At 37.9% G+C, this 6,365-nt stretch overlaps 1 long non-coding RNA gene across 1 annotated transcript in view; it reads left to right on the top strand.

The window, feature by feature from the left end:
• Positions 1–5,439, top strand: part of LOC133617373 (uncharacterized) — a 155,910-nt gene extending 150,471 nt beyond the window's left edge. The window contains exon 3 of the long non-coding RNA XR_009816990.1: positions 5,301–5,439. This is a non-coding gene — a long non-coding RNA (uncharacterized lncRNA). The remainder of the gene's footprint in view (positions 1–5,300) is intronic.
• The last annotated feature ends 926 nt before the right edge of the window (positions 5,440–6,365 follow it).

Raw genomic sequence — 6,365 nt, 5'->3', positions numbered from 1 at the left:
TTTTTCTCCTTTTTTTTTAAGGCTCCCATTAATGCCCTTTGAGCCTTCATTTCAGTACTGTTATTGCACTGGAGAATAATACAATCTGTTGATCAACTTGGAATGCATTTGCATCACTGAACTCAGAAAGCAAGGTGGTCTACATACAACACACAAAGACAAAGATATGTTTCAAAGGGCCAATTTATTTCAGGCCAGAACAAATTGACAAAACTACTTTAAATAGCTGCAACATAACATTAAGTAGATAGGATCCTTGATCCAAGACACAACTTACGTTTAACTAAAATGTTATTTTCTTTGTGCTCGACAAAAGAAAAATATTGAGAATGTCTCCATGTTAAGAAACTCGACTTCTGGCTTCACCATGATGTCCTGTTAGTTGTTATTTGAGTAGCGTGTGTGTGTGTGTGTGTGTGTGTGTGTGTGTGTGTGTGTGTGTGTGTGTGTGTGTGTGGCCCTTTAAGATATGACAGCATGTGAGGTGAGTGACGTCAGTGAGTGAGTGGGCGAGAGAGGTGAGGGAACGGCGACAGTGAGTGCGTGCAGGTGCTCTAGCTTGGTAGATGGCTGCGTCCGATAAAGTCACAAAGTTGCAACAAACCGCCGGCCTCGTTATTCACCCTCAGCTGTAAAGTGAAGGTTGTTTTAACCCCCCCCCCCCCCCCCCCCCCCACCCCCACACACAAAGCACGCCTTTTCTTCTCCACCGCAGCACTCCAATAAAACACACTCAGATCTTCTGTTTCTAGCCGATTTTTATGAAGTAACGCATCATGTAGTAACGGTAACTGAGTTACTGAATTTAAAAAAATAACGCGTTACATTACTAGTTACCGCGTTAGTCCCAAACCTGGTAATAAGACATACCAAAAATAGCTTATGCAGTGAAGGAAGATAAATACAAAAAAGAAAAATAAGGAAAAAGTGAAGTAAATTCCCTAAAATTAATATTATATCATTTTATATCAGTATACAGTATATATGAAATATAATGAGGTTGAAAATAAATGCATGAATAAAAACAGGAGGAAGACACTGCCTTATTCAGATATTATGGATGTACAGTGTTTCCCACAGGACAGGCATCTATTTGTGGTGGTGTGGTCGGCGGGGGGGTGGCGGCGGCAGCGGCGATGACCAAGAAGAACGCGGAGTTGGAATATAATTACAACATTTTATGTACATATTTATATACAGATTTGAACAATTAGTGATTCACTGAAATATATTTATTAATTGTGGTTCTTACAAAAAATATATCTTATAAAATATAAAAGCTAAAATGTCTCTTAAAGCTCTGCCCTTTTAATTAGTGAATACTAAATAATTTAACTTTAGCCTACTACTACAACCATATTATTTACCAGCAACATGAAGTGAAACAGAGGCAGAGGTGTCCTGCCACAGTCAGTCAACCTCCTCCTCCTCCTCCTGCTGAACAGGTCGCACCTGTGGTCCGGACTGTAGGCCTACCTCCTCTCCAAGTCCAGCCCTTTTCGGCCGTTGAAAATATTTTTCTATACTCATCTGTGTGAAGGAGTGAACATCCAACATTAGAATTTATTACTAACGAGCAGAAGCGCTCTATGTACAGTGCCGTCTAACCAGCAGCTCAACACATGCAGGGTTCAACGTTAAGGTTTTTTTCTACTTACCCGACTTCTCAAATCTACTTGCCCCAATATTTTTACTTGTCCTGCCTAGGTTTTTTTCTGGCTGTGTAGTGCTCATGGCTTATATCTTACTAGAATCCTTCCCGTTGACTATTTACAACACTACACAGTATTTATTATTATTATTATTATTATCTATAATTACATTTAAATGGCATTGCATACATGTAAAATTAAATGCTAGTTCACATTATTTGACCAGTAGCAGTTACACCCATCTGATCAGGTCATCCACCTGTTTAAAGCCCAATCACAGTTGAAATCTTGAAATGAAGGGCCTTTAATGGCCAAAACTTTAACCTGGACAACATTTTAACAGCTGGTTGGCTCAGATTTTATTATTTTCATTGCATTCACATGCTGCAGTTGACAGTGGACAATTTAGCTTCAGTCCATGTGTGTTTATTGACAACAGGGTTATAACCTGGACACGTTAGCTCGTCGGTATGAAAACAGGTGACCGAGTCAAACAGCGGCGGTGTTAATGAAGCAGCGTCAGGCAAAACCGTCAGTGAAACGCTCGGTGAAATCGCGGATTAACATTAAATATATGACGAGCCGCGAGCGATGCAGCTATAACCTATCTACCTATAACACCTGTAAAAATGAAGCAATGCTACCACGCTAGCAAGCGTTAGCTAGCCGGCTATGAGCCACCAAGCTGCTAACTATCGCCAAAAGGCACCATTTAAGTTGTTTTCCCCATGGCATCCTGGATCAAGGCTTTCAGCAGCTTTTGGACGTTTGAGGTAGAAACGTAGGAAGTGCCATCATTATGAAAAGTAGTCGGCGAGTATTTTGGTCCCGTCCGTCCGTCCCTCTTCTTCTTCTTCTTCTGGCCCACCAGGTGAATTAAGTGCTATTGGCGGAGTTACAATGCATACCGCCACCTACTGCACCGGAGGTGTAACTACAAGCAACATTCACAGACAGTCCCATTGCTTTTATGAGCGGTCGAGCGAGTCAAAAGCCGAAAAATCCATTTGTGGCGGACATAATTCTTTCGTGGCGGGCCGCCACAAATAAATTAATGTGTGGGAAACACTGATGTAACTACATGTTTATGTAAATATGATTTTTTTTTTGTTGCATAATATTCAGTACGGTACAGAGGCGTACTACGTACCGTAAAAAGAGCCTTTTGTCTAGCAGGAGTCATGGCTAGCAATAGTGCGAAAGATAAACTTTCTTCCATATCCAAAAACTATAGTCAGTCTGAATTTGGGTTCTAATCAAGCGCTATTTTGTTTTAAAGACTATTTCTAGTCTTGCACCCGTCACTGCTAACCATGTTTTCCCCTCCCTCTCTTGTCGATAGTGCTTTTTTAAGATAGTCAGGTCTTAAAGATGTATACATTGACAAGACTTTTGCCTCTTTCCAGCAACTTTGTGATAGATTTTTACTCCATAATCAACACTTTTTTAGACTTCTACAGATCTGCAGTTTGGTTTGTAATACTTTTCCCAGGTTTCCAAACTTACCGACTGACATAGTTTTAGATGCTTTTTTGACACCACTTCCGAATTAAAAAGGATCAATCACACGTATTTACAATCACATTTTTTCATTTACGCCCTGAGTCTCTAAATTCAATTAAGTCACTTTGGTAGGGTGACTTAGGAGTGACCCTATCTGAGGGGAGCTGGACAGAGATTCGAAGTAGAGTTCAGAGGTTTTTGTTTTGACACAGCCTTGTTCACTCAAAGCTAATCCATCGTACATATTATACCAAGGTCCGGCTGGCTAAGATGTATGACGGAATATCGGTATTATGTGATCGCTGTCAACAGTCTCCAGCTAACTTAATACAAATGTTTTGGCTTTAGCCCTCCCTGTACAGTTATTGGACTGACATTTTTAATACTTTGTCTTTGGTAATTGGCGAAAAGATCGAACCAAACCCCATAAGCGGACTATTTGGTGTAGCCCTTTGACATCTTCTCAAAGCAAATCCAAAAATAACTTGGTAGCATTTCCTACTTTGTTGGCTCGGAGGCTCATTGTGCTAAATTGGAAGGCTGCAATTTCTTTAAATTGGAAACAAATAGGCTGACATCGAACGGTTTGTCTGTGGAGTTTCAGGAAGTATAGGGTGTTAGAAGAGACTGATTTCAAATTAAAGGCAGATTGAAAAGTAAAAGTAATTGAAAGGTCGATAATTGCTGAGCCTTTTGTCTGCATTGTCTTGTCTATTTGCCTGCACTTATTTGACTGATGCATGTTTATTTGTTCTAGTTTATTATTTAATTTTTATTTTACATATCATTTTGATGGGTTAATTGTTGGGGGGAGGTAAAAAAAAGAACATTGGACATGCATTTATTTGTATTTCTGGACCGTATATGTCAAAAATTTAGACACACCATGGTTGACTGTCATGATGCAAATCCCTCTGCTACTTAAACAATAATTACAATCATATTACACCACCATCACGTAGGCTCCTGGACAAAATCCCCAAGCGGCGCGCCAAGGCAAACATTGACAGAGGCTGTCCTCTGAATGAAGGTCGGGGCACTTTGCAAATACACACATAAAAAAAACCACCTTGATTATTGCTGCGTCTACTTCCTCTTCTGTGCCGCGCGGATGTCTATGATGGCATGTCGGCGAGCGCCCACACATGACAAGCACATTGTTTTGTGTGGGTGCGTGGAGTGTCGAAAAGGAAAATATCAAACTACTGTAGTCCCACTTATCCAGCCGCCAAACCCTCCCCCAAATCTATATCCGTCTGTGTTAATTTCAGAGCAGAACTCTAGCTCGCTCGCCGGTGGTTTGTAAGCACTATGTTATTACACTTATCATTGAAAATAACTGTCGTTACAGGAAAGCTAAAGTGTGATATGTACTTGAGGTCACTTAGTGGAATAACTTAGACCGTCTTGGCTGCAACCTTCCTCATAGTGTTTTATGTCTATTTTGGCTCGTTTTGAATTTGTTGGCTCAAAAATAAAAATATTGTATTTTTAATAATGTTTTTTGTTTTTTCTTTCAACTGAAAACCGCCTTATTTAAATAATATTGTATTTAATTCTATTAGATTTGTTTGTTTTTTTCAAAAAAAATAGTAACTTATTTTTGTGAAAATAATTTTGTTTTAACTGGATTTTGGTTCTATTATTACATATCCTTTTCATGTAATTGTATTGTAAATACTGTCGCTAACAGACCAAACATTTGTACACCATTAAATATGGACAATAGAATAAAAACAGAATATTAGTTACATTTCAGGTCATGGAATCTGTATTTTGGAAAGGGGTTACATCCCTAATATCCCTTAGGATATTATGGATAAAATGGTACATATTTATGAAAATATGATTTTTTTTTTGTGTTACATTGTCTAGCAGGAGTCATGGCTAGCAATATTGCCAAGGAGAAACGTTCTTCCATATCTAATCATAAAAAACTATAGTCATTTAGAATTTAGGTCCAAATCAAGCGCTATTTTGATTTACAGACTATTTCTAGTCTTGCACCCATCACTGCTATTTTGTCATTCAAGTATTTACAGTGCATTCAGAAAGTATTCACTGCACTTCATGTTTTCAACATTTTGTTATGGTGCACCCTTAATTCAAAAATGGAATAAACTGATGTTGTCTTCCAAAATCTAGACAGAGGATAGATGGAAAGATGAATGCAGCAATGTACAGAAACATCCTGGATGAAAACCAGCGCTTCTCATCCAACCTAATAGGAGTTTTAGAGGTGTTGCAAAGAGGAATGGGCAAAACCGCCACAAAGATAGGTGTGCCGAGCTTGTGGTGTCATATTTAAAAAATATGTGTAATTGCTGCCAAAGGCGCATCAACAAAGGATTGAGCAAATTATGTAAATACTTATGTACATGTGATTGTTTAGTCTTTGCTGAAACCTGCCTCATTTATGTTATTTAGTTTTTTATGTCTATTTTGGCCCATTTTGAATTGGTTTGCTCAAAAATAAAAATACTGGATTTTTAATAATGTTATTTATTTATTTTTTTTCAAATGTTTTATGTCATTCTATTAGATTTGTTTATTTCAGAAAAAACATTGCATTGACATACTTTAGTGAAAATAATTTTGATGAATTGTTTTAACTGGATTTTGGTTCTATTATTACCGTACATATCCTTTTCATGTAATTGTATTTATTGTAAATACTGTCGCTAAAACAGACTAAGCATTTTTACACCATTAAATATGGACAATAGAATAAAAACACATTGACTGAGTCTGGCCAATATTAGTTACATTTTAGGGCATACAATCTGTATTTTGTGCATTCAGAAAGTATTCACAGCACTTCATGTTTTCAAAATTTTGTTATGGAACACCCTTATTTCAAAATTGAATAAATTGATGTTGTCCTCAAAAATCTAGACAGATAATTGAGGGAAAGATGAATGCAGCAATGTACAGAAACATCCTGCATGACAATCAGCACTTCGTATCCAACCTGATGGGAGTTTTAGAGGTGTTGCATAGAGGAATGGGCGAAACCGCCCAAAGATGGGTGTGCCAAGCTGGTCAATGGATGTCTATGGATGTCTAGCAACCTTTTGCAACTTAACGCTAAAATAATGGAAATGTTGATTATCTTTTTTTTAATTTTTTTTATTTTATAGAAAGAGAAAAAAAGGAAGACAGAGAGGGAAATTGCGGGGACAAGAGGGGGGTTAGACAGAGAGACAACAA

The sequence above is a fragment of the Nerophis lumbriciformis genome, linkage group LG16 (assembly GCF_033978685.3).
Source record: "Nerophis lumbriciformis linkage group LG16, RoL_Nlum_v2.1, whole genome shotgun sequence".
NCBI classification, from domain to species: domain Eukaryota; kingdom Metazoa; phylum Chordata; class Actinopteri; order Syngnathiformes; family Syngnathidae; genus Nerophis; species Nerophis lumbriciformis.
This window is presented reverse-complemented; position numbering and strand designations above follow the sequence as displayed.